The sequence below is a fragment of the Glycine soja genome, chromosome 12 (assembly GCF_004193775.1).
Source record: "Glycine soja cultivar W05 chromosome 12, ASM419377v2, whole genome shotgun sequence".
Lineage (NCBI taxonomy): Eukaryota > Viridiplantae > Streptophyta > Magnoliopsida > Fabales > Fabaceae > Glycine > Glycine soja.
Window position 1 is genome coordinate 8464773 of NC_041013.1, and position 17615 is coordinate 8482387.

General features: G+C 28.7%; 1 long non-coding RNA gene across 2 annotated transcripts; it reads left to right on the top strand.

The window, feature by feature from the left end:
* The first annotated feature begins 2398 nt into the window (after nucleotides 1–2398).
* Nucleotides 2399–9816, top strand: LOC114378657. Of its 2 annotated transcripts, none has more exons than XR_003659387.1 (2): nucleotides 2399–2962; nucleotides 9005–9816. It is a non-coding gene; the product is annotated as an uncharacterized LOC114378657 (long non-coding RNA). The 2 variants fall into 2 exon arrangements; XR_003659388.1 differs by having other exon boundaries at nucleotides 9030–9816.
* The last annotated feature ends 7799 nt before the right edge of the window (nucleotides 9817–17615 follow it).

The window sequence follows — 17615 nt, forward strand, 5'->3', positions numbered from 1 at the left end:
ATTTGATAAACTATAAGATGTTCAATTATGATTTTCATCAAATAAATTTCTATAAATTATCTAAGCTATTGATGAGTGCCTTTTTTTTTTTAGGTACAAACGCTATTAATAAGAGTCTACAATCTAATCGAAGTTGGAAAAATCTCAATGATTATTCACTTTCATAAAAACAAATGCCACGCCACTGGGTTAATTTGTCAAATAGACTGAGTTAGGATTTGGTATGTTGCAGATTCTAGTTTGCTGTTTGCACTGGTCTCTTAATTTGATGCAGATAATCGTTAGATTTTATGAATACTTTTTAGGTTCTTTTTTAGGGTACTTTTTAGGTTTAGAAGCTCATCATTTTTTATCACTGATTTTTTTTCTCCACTAACAAAAAAATCATTGTCATAAATCTTGTAATAGGGCAAATGAAGCGATAGATCAAGACTCCAATTACTTAATGTCTCAAAAAAATTTACACTTTTAAAACAATTATTTCCTGCTGTTGCTAATATAAGACAATCTAAAAAGAATTGGTTATCTTTTTTATAAGACATTTTATAATTCCTAAAATAATTATTATTAGTACTTATTAAATACTTTAAGTATATATTCAGAAAAAAAAACTTTTAAGTTTATGTGTTCTTTATTGATAATAGAGTATAATGCTCTCATACTTTAATATTTTTAAATCACAAGTTAATGATTATTAATAATTATAAAATTTGCATTTAGTAATATTAAAAAACAAATAATACCAACTTATTTACTTATTCTTATTGGTATGTATAATTCTATTATAAACGTCTTATATATTAAGGACCATATAGTATATATTATTAATTTCATTTGTCAATTAATAAATATTTTTATAATATATTAGTTTCTGTTAATTCCATTACTAAAATTATGCAATCTAAAGGTATTTGGTAAATGTTGAGGTGGATCTTTTGAAGAGATTTAATTATTTATTCAAAAAGTTACAAAAAATATATATTTTGCATTTACTTCAAAAGGCTATCTGCGTTTCAAACTCCACCCCATATAAAGAAAAAGCTATAATGTATTGAATTTAAAGATGCTTAGGTAAATGTTGTTTGCAAATATTAATTGGTGTAATTAGGATATTAGTTAAGGAACTAAAATGAAAAATATTGGATACATTCGTTTTCAAAAGATGAAAATTTAAATTTTGATCCCAATAGTAAAAAAAGTACAACAAACTTATCCATTCAACGATTTTCCTCCGTTATTGTTAATGAAAAAAGCCTACGTGACTTATTCAAGGATGAATTGATCAATGATCTACACATTCATGGATGAAACTGCCTATTTACACAAAATATAATTTAATTTTCATTTCCTCCCTCTTTTCTAATCGAGCATAACATTACAATAAACACTTAAAAAATAGAGAAGTAAGCATAAATTAAAACAAACATAATAATGAGACTCAACCAGAAATATATAGCCATTAAGTTAATACTTATAAAAAAAAAAAATGAGACTCAACTTGATTTTATCACTAACTAATGTGGTCATAATAGAAATTTTAGAACAATAAACAAATTAGGTTTATTAATCAATATTATGTTTATTATTATATTTGTTATAACTTATGTTTGTTTTCTTATTTTTCAAGTGCTTAGTGTAATAGGGATAGATGAATATTAAATTATATTTTAGATAAAATAGTTATTTTCGTCCTTGAATGTATAGAATGCTGACAAATTCATCTCTAAATATGTTATATAGACTTTTTTATTAATAGTAACGGACAAAATTTAAACATATATATGACTTTATCGTATTTTTTCACTTTCAGGAACTAAAATTTAAATTTTCATATCTCAAGAACAAATTTTTTAACGTTTTACACCTCCAAGACAATAATAACTATTGATCCAAAAAACATATTATTAAGATGCCTAAAATTACGTTACCAAAAATACTTTCTACACTCTCTTATAATCTCCACAATAAATATTTTATCATCTTATTTCCTTAACCAATGTTGACACTATATGTGCATTACCGTTTTCACACTTTGAATCAATCATGTGTTGAATTTAATTTAAATATATTTAAAATATTCAATCATTAATTCTCATGTATTATAAGATTATTCATTTTTATAATAAATATTTTAAAAATTTTACTCATGATAATTTTTAGTTAGTTAATATTTAACAATACATGAAACTTATGTTATTTTTTTTAGTATAACAATATTTACTTCAATAAAAAATATAGAAAAATTCATTATCGAAAAAAAGAATAGCAAAGTTAAACTAAAAAAAATAACAAATTACTATCTGTCTGTTGTGTGGAAAATCTAATACTATATTTTGTAAAGATTCACCAAACTGAACCACCGGAAGAAAAAAAAAGCTACAAAAGAATTAAATGCAAGAAATACGGGACCCTACGTGGTGGCTGGTGGCTGGTGGCTTCGTGGAAGATGGAAAATGGTTAGTCAAACAGTGGACACGTACATAATAAGCACAAATCAATCCGTTCGGTTTTGATGTTTTATTTTTCCCCTTTTCTACACGCAGCTACCATTTCGTGGCTCATCTCAAGAGGGGCATGGAAGAAATTAAACCAAACTGATTTTACCCTCCTTATATATTTATAGCCCCTCATCTCACTCAAGACTCTTGTTATATAATATGATACACTCTCTGGTCTTTAATTTCCTTTCTTTGAAGATCATTAAGAAAAGAAAATTAAGAGTGGTGAAAAGTGGCATAATCAGCATCTGGGGCACACATGGAGAAAGGAGAAGAATCAAAATCCATAAGGGTCATAGGTGGTGATGGGGGAAGTGTTGTATGAAGCACAAATCAAGGTATTGGCGTGCCTCAATTTGAAGACATGGTTAAGATGAAAACCAGCCATGTAATTTTAATTGAGCCGCGTCAATATCTCATCTTGCACTTCTTTCCATCTTCATCCCAATCTCAAATCCTCCCTGGTATGTTCATGTTAATTATTTCTCCAATCCTCATTAATTTTTTTTTTCCTCTCTCTCTTAATTATACAGTTGTCTTTAATTAATTTCCCGAGTTATATAATGTATTTGTTTTCAAACATATACATATCTGTCTGTTTTTTTGTGTGTATAATAGTGAGAATAAGGTTAATTTAAACCTAGTACGCACTTTGTGTAAAATACTCTAACTCTTACCATTAAGCTGATTCTAGTAGATTATAAATGTTTGTTTTCTCTTTATATGGTTGTTTTGTTTCTTATTCTCAGAACCTTGCTTCTCCACCTGTCTTTGCCTATCCTCACAATCAAACAAATGGATTCTACGTATTTGTGCAGAAAACAAAAATTAAGTTTTTTAAGGCAAGTGGATATACACACATGTATAAACATGTATAATGTGTCTTTCTAAGATTAGTTGGACGGTGGGATTATTAGCTATTCCAATATACTAATGTCAATCAAAATAAAGCTAACCAATGAAGACCCTTTTTCTCAGACAAATTGGAATTAGGGCGCAAGATGAATGTATTCAACAGAAGACTTGGGCTAAGTTTGGTTTATCGTTTGATATCCTTCAACTTACATTTGTCTAGAAAATTCAGTTGGGTAATATGTTTGGTTTCTCATAAAAGTATCTTTGCTCACCTACTTTGGCTTGACGCCAAGTTACAATTGAAAGCAAAATCAAGATTGTTTTTGCAAACTTAGTTTGCAAAATAAAATTCGTTCAAACTAAAGCTTGAATAATCCAAATATGTAGTTAGTAGGTGTAATTAACAAAGATATTCATTAAGCACAAGAATTATGCAACACAGTATGCCTATGTTAGGTAGGATGTATAGATATTGATCTTGGTCACAAAATCTCTTGTGTTGCTTGCCACCAACTTTTCTTCTCCACCTAGATTCGGTATCTTTTGTCTTCTCACATATCTATAATGAACCCTGGGAACCAAAACATCTACCCCACGAGTATTAAGAACTTCTGCTTCCTCTAGGCACGTTGCTAGTTTAACAATGATATGATGATAAATTAATGCATATATAATGCTCATTAACGTCAGCAGGAGTTGGTAAAATTGGCGTATCAGGTCGGCCATCAGAGCTGGCACTATCCATTATTCTATTGCATTATCTTTTATACAAAAAATAGAGAATCCTAGAAAAAAACAGCAATTCAAGGAAATTAACAATAAGCAGAAGAAAGACAAAGTATATTTAGTCCACCCTTTGTAAAAGAGTATATATATATATATATATATATATATATATATATATATATATATATATATATATATATATTCTAAAATTAATCATAATTTTAATTATTGGACCAATTTATTTAAACTTAAAAAGACAATTTATAATAAAAAATAAATAAGTTTAAACAAACTGACGTATTATATAAAATTTAAAGATGAATACCTCCTCACATACGCACTAAATATAACAAAAGCAATAAAATCTTTTCACATTAGATGTGGTTAATTATATATATGAATTACACAAAATCATTTAGTTCGGTTAAAACCATCGGACTTCATAGCCGGTTAAAAATTCCACTCAGTCTCAAGCTCAAATCAAGGAGGGTTGTGTTAGGTCTTTAGTAGCCAACATAAAAGTCGTGGCTATATTGAAGATGAATAACTCACAGACTCAATTTGTAAAGTGGAAAAAAAAAACCTTTCACTTGTAGTTTTTACAATTATCTTTGAGCGGTACTTCCATAAAGAATTAATGTCATCTTCTCTAGCTACTCATCTGAAATACTTAATGTCCCCGGTGTCGATGCCAGTTATGTCAAATAATAAATATATGCACGTAGAACTATAAATTCTCTGCTATGTTGAGGGGGTGGGGGTTGTTGTACCACAAGTGAGGGATACTCATGATATTTAAGCGAGAGAAGAATAATGAGAATGATGTTAGGGACTGGTTACAGGGAGGGGACACAAGGAGAATTAATTAAGGGAATCAAATCAATCCTTCATGGTTGAGCTATTCACAAAAAAGCTAGCTAGCAATGCTCTTGAAAGTGCAAACTCAAGTGGGGCCTGATACCCTTTACTTCTTCTTTTTTCTTCTCTTTTTTCTATTGTGTTTAATTTTGCATTAACTTCCCTACCATAAGTTGTGTCCCCATATACATAGCTAGCGGCGGGGCAGGCATTGTGAATTGTGATGTTTCTCCAACTATCCTGTCCTTTTGAGATTCCAATATTAACTCATGCAGAAACTGATGAAAAGGAAAAAAAGAAAGAAAAAATATTGAAAAAGATTTTATTAGTTAGGGCTTAACTTTATATGGTCAACATGAAGGGAAGGGAAGTTCGATTTTGAGGAGAGGGGAAAGCCAGCCAATCGAGTGGTCCACTAGTCAATTGCACTAAATAATGCAGTTTCTATCACACGCTTCTAATTTTTTGTATAGTTTATATATATATATATATATATATATATATATATATATATATATATATATATATATATATATATATATATATATATATATATATATATATATTGTTTACCCGTTATAATAGTTTACAGGAAAAATAGAAGGGTGTGATTTATTTTTTCTGTAAATTAAGAGTGCCAAAAATGTGACGAACTTGAGGGGTTGACCTAATTAGAACAATGTAAAGTTAAGAGGTTTGGTTGTTTAAATTTAGGTTGGAAATTATTTTAATCTACTCTAACTTGGTTTGAAGTTTTCTTAGCTCGATGCTAGCTGATCCGTGGTAGAGCTGGCCAGCCCATTCATCCTAATATATATATATATATTCCCTTATCAATCCAGTTTTTGTTCCTTATTTTTGTAGGAACTATATTTAGGTGATGTTATGTCTATTGAATATTGATGCTAGAAGTTAATAAAAGACTTGACACCTTTCTTTATGTCAATCTAAGCATTTAATGACGTGAGAGGAGCATCATAGATTCATCACACTTTTTATTTTCGTGGGTCAAGGATTAGAGAGCACCACTCTTGGGTTTTACGTGCTGCAACAAGTTGATGATTTGATTATAATCCTGCTCTCCTACCTTTTGTCATGACTCCTAAGAAAATCATAATCACGAGGCCCACTAAAGCAGATACGTTTGGATTTAGACAAAATTATGGCCATCTTTACTTGTTGACTTCCCATTTATAGTATTTATGAGAGAAAAAAAAAGTATACGGATGCTAATATATTTTTACTTAGTTGATAAAATAAAGGGAAAATTTTGACTTTTAAAAAATATTTTTCTACTCAATTCAAATTTTAATTTTTTATTTAATTCTCTCTCCAAGTAGAATGATTTTTTTCCTATACTAATTAAATAAAGGATTAAAGGCACATTTTTCTTTATCCTTAAAGGCCTATGTTATTGAAATGGCAATGTGTGTGTTTTTTTTTTCTTTTGGATTAATTAAGAAAATGGAAGAAATATGAAGGATAAAAATAGAGTGGAAAATATGTTGTTTGGATGAATAGAAATAAAAAATAAAAGAAATGAAACAATTTCTTTCCGCTTGTTTAGAAAAGTGAAAAAGATAGTAGAAAGAAATAACAAATTATATAAAGATATTTTTATACTCGTTAAAAAATTTAATTTTTTAATGTTATTTTCTTAGTAAAAGAAATATTTATCATTTGTTATCTTTTTATATTATATTTTAAAAAAATAAACCAAGAAAATTAAAAAGAGATAGTACATTTTTTCCTCCAATTCTATTCCAATCTAGAAGGTCGGTGTTTTTCTGGTAAGTCTCGTCTCGGATAAAAAATTTCTCTCTATGCTATTTCTCCTTTCAAATTAAACAAATGGTAAGAATTTAATATTTCTATCTTATCTTCTTCCTTATTTTCTTTCACTCTATTTACAACCAAACAAATAAGGGATAAAGAAATCTTTTGTGAGAAATGGTCTTTGCTTCATTTTTATCCTCTTGTGTTCTCTTTAATTTATTGACAACTACAAACATCTTATCGAATGTGCTTCTATATACGATGTTGATTAAAGAGTATTTGTTGCTAGTTGCCAAGCTGAAAAATGTGCTTTTCATGATAAGAATTCATTTTTTTACTGGTTCATAATAAGAATTTAGAACATATTTAGGTAACACGTAAAAAAGAACATATTTAAGTATTTAATTGAAGAATAAGCATTTATCACGTGCATTAATTTATATATATATAAGTTGTTTTTATAATTACAGAGAAAATAAGAGTAATTAAAATGTTTTTATATAACTTACAAGTTGTTTTCATAAAATATCATAAAGACATTATTGAAATAAGTTAAAAACAATTTATGAATACATCATAAGTTCTTTTTATAAGTTATCTCACGTCCTTATACATATACTTTTGTCATAAGATAAGTTTAAATATTTTTTTTCAAATGGATCCTTATTCATATTTTAGTATTATCAATATTCAATAGGTTATAAATATATATATTTTTTTCAACGAAGATAAGTTCTTCAATAATAAAATTCATAGATTTTTCTTGATCTACACTTAAAACTTATAGTAATTCTAAAAGAATTTAATTTAAACGCAAAAAGTTATTATATTTTTAAATATTATTAGATTTGCTATTTCATCTGGAGAAGCAATCATTTTCAATATTGGGTGAATCGAGAGATCGTCTCCCTACCTAAATCTCTTGGGGGCCTAAATATTCACCCTGTTTGTAAGGTTAATACAGTGCTCCTGGGGAAGCATACTGGGATTTTTACATGAAAAGCAAAAGCTTTGGGTCCAAATGCTATAATACAAGTACTTACGTCTAGGTTCTACCCTTCTAACTTCCACAATCAATGGGACATCATAGACGTGGAATCCTATTGTTAAAGCCACCAACCGTCTTGAGATATTTCTTTGTGGTGTGACAAATGGCTTAATGATGATTACCTTGGTCGTCTAGTGTCTTTCGTCCATATTTTTTATTCTCATATGTGTGTTAGAGTCATCTATCAAGATGGTGTCTGACATTTTGACAGATTAGCAACACAAATAGCTCTAGAAGCCAAGAAAGAATTCTAGAGTCTCATTCTCAATGAACATATGGAGGATGTGATTATATGGGGACCCTCGGGAGATGGGGTTTTTGCTACTTATGTTTCGAAAAATAATTTAAATTGTGGTCATCCTTAATTAAATAAAAATATATGTTGAAAGTCTTACATAATAAATAGTCATAGGTAAATTAAAGAGAAACACAATAAAGTCCTACATTGACTCAATTAAGATATTGTTGAGATAAAGAATATAAGAGGAAAACAATTCTCACTTTACAAATCGATTTAGTATGATTGACATTGATTCATAACTCACTTTTTAATATAATATCAAAGTTTATCCTAGATCCATTAATGAGCCTCTTATGTTTGTCATGGTACAAGCAAGTCTTGAGCGTGATGGAAGATGTTAAAAAAATTCATCTAAATTATGATCATTCATAGATAGAAGGGTATGTTGAAAATCTTATATAACAGGTGGCCTCAATAAAAAGAGAACATGTCAAAGTACTATATTAACTAAAAATAGTATCCAGATAAATTATATATTGAAAAGTAATATTTACCTTACAAATTGATTTTATAAAATTGAGTTACGATCACAATTCACTTTGTAATCAAAACCTATCATAAACTCATTGATGGGCCTCTTATGTTTATCATGCTACAAGCAGATAATCTTGAGCATAAGGAAGGATGTCAGAAAAGCCACTTAAATTATAATCATTCCGTAGATAGAGGGGTGTAACAGTTGCTTCTACCTTCAAATGGTTTAGTGTCAATAATCCATCGCCAACCCCTCAATCTGGAAACTGGTCCTGGGTCTGAAAATTGCAATTACATAAAAATATGAAACACTTTTTTTGGCTCACCTTTCATGGTAGTCTCCCTACTAATGATTTTCGTGTCTTTAGATACGTATCTTTTGTTTCTTCTTGTAACAAGTGTATGCAAGGCCAGGAGACTATTTTTCGTTTATTGTGTGATTGTAATACCTCTGGCAAGGTGTAGCAGTAGCTGAAGCTTAATCGTACTTCAGATTTCTACACTGCAAATTAGATTGAATGACTGGTGACCAACTTGAACAACTCTAATGGAACCCCTTTTGCTGTCTCGTGTTGGATTCTTTGGAAAAGTAGCAATGCTCTTATCTTTTGGGACATCAGATGGAGCGTCTGGCAAATTATTAACCAAGTGCATATTCTCCACTCAGACGTGATTAAGGTTCTTGGTCATCCTAAACAAGCGACTACTACTAGGCTCGTGAGTTGGGAACCCCTTTCTCTACCCTTTGTGAAGTTGAACACAAACAACAACCTAGGAGACTCAGGCTTTGGAGGTATTATTTAGGATCATCTTGGCAATTGGATCTCAGCTTTCTTTGGCGCGTGTGGCGTCACTACTAGCCTCAAGGCAGAGCTTTATGCTACTTTATATGGTCTTCGTAAGGCGTAAGAGGATGGTTTCAGACACATTATATGTGAAATCAAACTCAAAGCTTGTGTTACATCTTACCCAACACACTTGTCAATGAGTTTCAATTCATCCCTACTCTCCTTTGATTCAAATTATTTACAAGCTTATAGATTTGGAATGGACAGTCAATTTCAAACATACCCTTTGGGAAGGCAATACGTATGCCGATTGGTTTACCAAATATGGTGCCATGCATGGAGAAACTTTTCTCAGTTGGAATGTTTTCCCAACTTAGTATCCCTTGTGTTGACTGATAAAGTGGGTGTGGTTCACATTAGGCTTTAATTTTCTGTCTTTGTCTTTTTTTCTTTGTATAAAAAAAAGGACTAAAGTATCTTTTTAGTTCTTTATATTTTAGGTAATTTTTGTTTTATCCTTTATATTTTAAAGTTTATGTTCTGGTAAAAAAAAAAAGCTAAAACAATTTAAAATTAGAATGGAGGAAGCATAATTCATTATTAACCCATTAAATGTGTGCGAGCGCCAAATCATCTTGTGTGCAGGCATTGTAAATTTGCAACAAATAGGTTGAAGGTAACTTTGACTTTCCTGGTCTCTTAAAAAATAAGATGGGTTCAAGATTTAGTTTTAAAGAAACAAGAATAAAAAAATTCAATCTCAAATATTTTGAATTTTGTAAAATTTGGCAGAATTTGTGAGAAACCCACTTCACAATTTTAAAAAGAAATAATTTGTCTATATATATCATATTAGTGATAACAACTAAGAGAATTTAATTTAATTTATTAAATAAAGTGTGTGAATTATTATAAACTATCTAATATATGTCTTCAGTTCTTACAAATAAAAAATATATTATCAACAACTACATATTATAATTTTTAAGTACTATCAAACTTATACACTACATATTAACGATAAATGAATCAATAATGATATATTAATACTTTTAGTTACTTTTATTTTATTTTTTAAAATATGATAATATTAAAAATTAAAATTCTTAAATGAGTAATCAGGAATCTAGTTTAATTAGTTGAATATAATATGTGAATTATTTTAAATCCTTCAATACATGCTTTTGATTCTTACAAATAAAAAAATATAAATAAAAAAATTGATAAATAAATATAATGAATGAACTTCACCAAAACAAAAGTATAATAAATGAATGAATATTAATCCATGAATGAATGCATGAATTTAAATACTTCAATGACACCGTTAAAACTTATTATTCTTCCCCTAATATCTAATAAAAATGCATTTAAAACCTACTTTCAATTAAATGTCTAGCTAGTTAATATTTATTAAATAAATAAAAACTAAAACAACTAAAAATAAATTGTCTAAATTATACTTATATTAAGCAAAAAAAATCAAAACTTTTTTACTTTATATTATTAAAGATTTTATTATTTTAATTAGAAAATATATTTAATGCAATTTCCTGAATTACTGTAACTATGTATTAAAAAATTAAATACAGTGACATTTAAAAAAATGAAGATTGATTATATTAATTAGTATTAAAGATAACATAACAATTCGTTACTACCATTATTTATAATTATAGTAAATTATTATGAAATCGTGATAATAAAAAAATATATACTGACTTTTTTTTTTTTACAAAATCATACTGACCTGTGACCTGTGAAAATCATAGTAAAATAAAGATTCCACGACATACTTCATATTCCATTATCAGGAAGTGTATTCATGACTTCTTGTATTAATTTCTCGTAACACATTATTATTTCTCTTGATCTGATTATCATAATAAATTATTTTAATTGGTCAAAAAGGTAAATATTAATTTTTTTTATATTTTCTTTATATTTAAAAGTATCCGCACTAGATACTTACTAATATTTGATAATAAAAAAATGCTTACTAATATAATTTGATTACAATGTAGTGTAACCGTGTAAGCTAGTCAATTCATAACGCAAGATTGATTAAAAATATGAATTTCTCTTTACATATAAAAAAAGTGTGGTGTAACCGTGTAAGCCAATTCGTATTCGTAAGGCAAGATTTTATTTTTCTAAATAAATATTGTATAGTACGTTATTATAAAGATTTTATTTACATGTAAGGCGTGTTTGTGTTTTATACTTTATTTTTTAAAAACTATTTTATAGATGGTTTTTCAAAAACTAAAATGGATATTAATAAATGACAGTATTGATTATGGAGATAAAAGTGATTAGTGTATTGAAATTAAAGGTTAATCGTTCAAGTAGTTGAATTCGATTTTTAGCAGAAAAAATTCTTAAATAGACTTTATCTTCTGATGAAATTTCAGATTAATCAAGGTCTTTTTTTTCTAATGAATTGAAGAATTAAAAAAAAAAAGAAAATAAAAATAAGAACTTTTATTGTAAAAGTATTTAATATTTACTTTTAGAAATATTGTAATAATTTATTTGTTGTTTCTTCTTTTTTTAGGAGATGTATTTGTTATTTCTTAACTTATTTTTGATAAGGAGTTTATTAGGAAGACTCCATATAAAAATATTTTGAATGTTTTTTCATTCTTTATCCGTAACAATAATTGAAGACATGTATAAGAGATTTACAATAAGTCATAAACATGCTCAATCATTTAAGTTAAACCTCCTTAATAATGTTTCTTCATTTTAAATGCACTTTTATGTATTGTTTTATTTATATTCCTTAAAACTATCAAAAAGATAAAGTCAGGCAATCAACCTCAAATATTTAATAATGAATCCTTAATTATGAGAAAAAAAATTGTTTATTGTTATAAATAATCTTCAGAAATACAACTTTGTATCATCGAAGAGAAAGGAATTGAATATCACTTCCAACATAAAGGCACAAAATGGTGAAGGCTTCATAGTTGTTTCCTTGCTTGAAAGTTTTATTTCTCATAGCATCTGGAACTGGTATATGTTCCTCTCTATTTTTCTCTGTTGTTTGTCTCTTGTATATAATTATATACACTTAGAATGAATTTATTACCTAGATTAGTTTGCAATGCAAAATTTTGAGAAAAGGATCGAATTTTTGCTCTCAAGAAACCATTTTTTTAGTTAAGTGTTAAGGTTTTGACAAGGATGATTAGGTGAACAAATTTTGCAGGTTTTGTGGATGCATGTACCAAGTGCGAATTCGAGACAGAATGTGATAGTTTACATAGTGCTGGCCCTCGTTGCGTAAAGGATTGCATCCATGGTTGTTGTGGTTGCAATTGTAGTCCACCTAGTGAAATTGTTTGATATAGAATGATACTAAAATAAAGTTATAGCTTTCATGGTTAAAAAATAAGATGCAAAAAATTCATGCCTCCATAGAGTGAAATTTGCTTGTAATAAGAGAAATTGAAATAAAAAAATAAGATCTTCAATTCTGCGGGAAAAAAAAATCACATCTTATCTCATTTGAGATTTTGTTTTTCTTTTTATGTGTTTTATATTGTCCCCAAAGTTATACACTAATCTCCTTGTGTATTGCAAATTATTGTGAATGATTTGCTCATGAAAATGGTTGATTCGATCAGTGCATATTTAGTTTTAAGTTGTGCGTGTTAGACAACCACCTACCAGATTTTATTGATTTGTTGAAATAGTTATAAACTTATAATCAACGAATTTGTTTATTCCCATCGTTAAGTTTAATTAATATATCGAAAAAGCTATAATCAAGGGATTTATTTACTCTTTCTCTCTCTAAAAAAAAAGATTTATCTTTCTATATAAGACCTTTTTGGATACACTATTATAAAAGATCGTATAGGTAAAGAATTTATTCAAGAAGTTCTTATCTAAAAAGTTATTTTTACCTAAATTAATTTGATGTTTGGATGATAAACTCTTAAGTGCTTATTTAAAATAATATGGTGTTTGGATGAAATCGTAGAAAGTATTTTACATAATTAAAATTACCAAAAAGGATATTATATGTTTTGATATTATTAAAACTAATAATTAAATACTTAAACATTATTATATAATTATTAAATTCATTAAATAATTGAATATTATTAAAAATAATAAAAATTACATTTTTCTTCTATTTCATTTATAAAAATATTTTAACTTTATCATTATATTTAAAATATTGTTATATATTTTCTAGAAATTTTGATTAAAAAATATTTATTTTTATAAAAATAAAATAAATGATCTCATAAAAATATAATTATACGTCTTTCTACATAATTAATTTTCATATTTAAAATGTAATTAATACATTATTGTTTTAGTAATGTTATCACTTACATTCTAGTTTATAATTTAATTATTATCTATGTAATTATAATTTATAACAAAATATAAAATGTCATTAACCTAGTAATAATATGATCAATAATGTCTTCCAATATAAAATTGTTCAAATGTACCCATATCATAAACATACAACCTTGTATTATTAAAAAATAAAGAAATTAAATACGTGTTGGAAACATATTCTTCAAAGATTTTCTAAATTGTTCCATTTGTAGAGTACTTTGAGCATCCGGTTCCTCCCATGTTGTAGTACTAGGACGAACTTCACTTTCATCTTCATCACTATCTATATATTCGTTATCTTCATCTAGTGAATCAAATTCTCCATCACTCTTGTCATTTCTTTGAATGAAATTATGTATAGCCATGCAAGCAACAATGATTTGGTTTTGTGTCTTCAAAGCAAAAGGTGGCATATTACCCAATATCTTTCATCTTGCTTTACATAAACCAAATGCATGTTCAATTGTACTTCGAAGACTGGAATGATAATAATTAAAAACTTCAACTCTTCCCTTGATTTTAGGCCCAATTCTAAATTGCGAGATATGATACCTAGTTTTCTTGTACGGCCCTAGAAAACCCATAAAAGTAGGGTAACCAGAATCAACAAGATAATATTTACCTAAAGAATAAAATAATAGAGCATATTAGAACACAAAATTATAATGATACATATATTTATAATATATAAATTTTAAGTACCTTGAGGAGGATGTGGAAAATGTAATGCAGGCTTATGTAAAGCCTCCATAAATATCTTAGTATCATGTGCAGAACCTTCCCAACCTGCCCAAACAAAAGTGAAACACATGCTAAAGTCACAAACAACCATGACATTAGTGGTAGTGTAGCCTTTTCGACCAATATAGACTCCTTGTAGATGAGAGGGAATGCAAACTCGTATATGAGTACCATCTATTGCATCAATACAATCCCTAAAGTAAGGGCGATATCTGACATCTTTTAGAATCTCATCAGGAGTATCCCTAAATGATGGATCAACAGGCTTAGTTATATCCTTGGCAAACATACACACAACTTCTAAGACATTATGAAAATGTCTAGATATTGTTTCACCTGAATGTTGAAATCTTTCCTCACAATTATGAACAGGACCTGGTTGACTCAACATGTATAAAAACAAGCCAACTTGCTCATAAATGTTAACATTTCGAGTTTTTTTTTAAGTTGTACTTGGTTTCCAAGATATCACATAATTCAAGAAAGACAAGTTTCTTCATTCTAAACATTTGATAACAACATATTGGATGACCATTTAGAATTTCAGATACCCAACGATGGCCTGTTATGCTTGAATCTCTACATGGATTAACATAATTCATGAAGTAATGGGTAACATTAACTACAACAAACATCAACACTTTGTTCTTCGTAATGTGATCGTCATCGCCAGATGAAGAGTCATTTGATGATAATGATGAAGACATCCTGTAGAAGGAAAAAAAATTCATAACACAACTGAAAATAAAAATCAAGAGCCAAACCATAACCAATATCCATAACATAACCAAAATTAAAATCAAAGATCCATGACATAACTAAAATTAAAAACTAAGATCCATAGCACAACCAAGGTTCATAACCAAGCAAAACTAGCAAGTGTCAATGATATCAGATAGAGGAGAAACTAAGGAACTTGTGCTTAAGTGTTAGACTTGATCCATCCAAGTTGTAGCTCAGGCTCTTCTAAAGCAACAAAGGTGATCATGTTTGCCCTTTTTTTCATAAGTTTAGTGGCTTTGTAAAATAGTTCACTCCCACGCTCAAGTCCTGGTAGATCTTTCAACTTTGCTACACATGCAGTAATGCTAGTTGGTCTTGAGCAGATACACTAGATTCAAATGTTTGAATAATACGATCTAATTGTGAGGAAAGCTTGGCAGCATCCCAATTCTTTTGTCACCCTCTCTTCCTCTCTTCCTCTGTCCATTTTCCTTTGTCGAAGACGTGTTCTGAGTTGTCGTGTCTATCTCAGGCTCATTCACTTCTATGTCAATGTTATCATCAATATTATCATTTGTCTTTTCTGTTCTTGTGTTGAATCCTTCATATTGTCTTGAATCTTCAGATGGTGCATATGCTACAAAACCAGAAGCAATAATACCCTTAAAAAGGAATTCCATCTCAAGTGAGAATTCGAGGTCTTGCTCTCTAAACTTTGCTATTTCAGGATCCTCCTGTAAAATAAAAAATAAGAATTATAATATATATTTGGCATAGGAGTTAAGAGATAAAAATCAATCTCATTATAATATATAGAAGTGCCTTCAAATATTACTCATGTTATATTTAGTCCTGCATCATAGATTCTCGTCAGCTACTAGGGTGAGCATGCATTTTTACTTGATGGGTACAATTCTTGGTAAGGTTGACATTCCTATATAATTTAAATTAAGAAAAACCTAATCCAATATGAATTTTTGCATATGTTAACCTGTGGAATAATATAAGTCCTCCTAACAACAACTTGACAATTCTCAATATAATGTCATTGTCTAACAATAAGGCACATGTATTGCTTTCAAATATTATAACTCAAAATCCCATATTTACAAAAAGCCATGCCATAAAAGCTACGTGCCTACCAACTACCATACACATTAAAGCTGCCACAAACCAATAACATCTTTACTACCCAAGTGATTATGGCAGCAATATCTCCTAACGAGACAATGACCAACAATAATTACCGAAATTCTTTCTGCAATAATTATCTAGAAATAATAACAAAACATCATAAAAGTTGCTTCCCCTGCTCCAAGAATATTTATAGAACGGGTCCTACCATACGCTCACTTCCAAGGCCATCAGTGCCATTGAAGCAAATCAAAATATACCCACTGCAACTTAATCTACCACCCACACCAGCCAATCACACCTCATATAAATTCCACTTCCAGCCAACAAACACCACACCACTTCCTCTGGTCATGCAGGATCACGTATAAAAGCCTCCCCCAGACACACATAATATCAAAGCTGTCACATTATGTGGGGAAAACCCCACAATATGTGCGATTTTAGTTAATGTATTTTATAATTTTTTAACATAAAATGAAAAAATCACATAGGTTGAGATTTTCAATATATAAGAATGCCTACTCAAATTCAGTGGATTTTGGGCAGTATGCATAGGTTTTAAAATCACTTTCGTACCAGCATATATTTTAATTTATGAATGTTAAGAATGAGAATAAATTATTTTGGTTAAAAGTTCAGACTTGCAAGATGCAGGTGAAGAGAAGTATCAGCAATCTCATGTTGAAAATATGATGGATTCTAGTTACAAAAAGCTCATGAAAATTTAACTACAATTTTCTTGCAAAACATACCAAAGAATTGCCAAATATAATGGATAGTAGTAAGTAGTAACTCAAGTACTCAAGTGTCAACTTTGGTTTCACATTGATTATTTTACTTAATGATTGAGAATATCTTAAGCAAGAGCATTATTTAAAACTTAAAACCACAGCAGGAAAACACAACACAAGAAACATTCAGTACAAAATAATTAATAGACCTTCTCTTGAATTTTATGTCTAAACCATGTTGTCACACAATAGAATAAACTATGTTATAGTTTGTCAATTCAGGTACGGGCAATGGCATGGGGTTTCCAACTTCCATTTCAAGTGTTAACTAAAAAAATCCTAAAAGCAAACATTATCTGCCTATGGCCTACGTATGGTCATTCCCCTAAGTCACCCCAATTTGAAAATTCTCGAATACAACCTAAAGAATTGCCTAACTTATTCCTTCAGTCTATCCTACACACTATATATTTTTGTTTAAATTCTATATTATTAATCACCCAAACATTAATTCTATATAATTTTTGGATATAAACTACAAAGTCAGGATATAGAAAAAAATTATGATTTTTAATAAATTTTACTCAATAATAT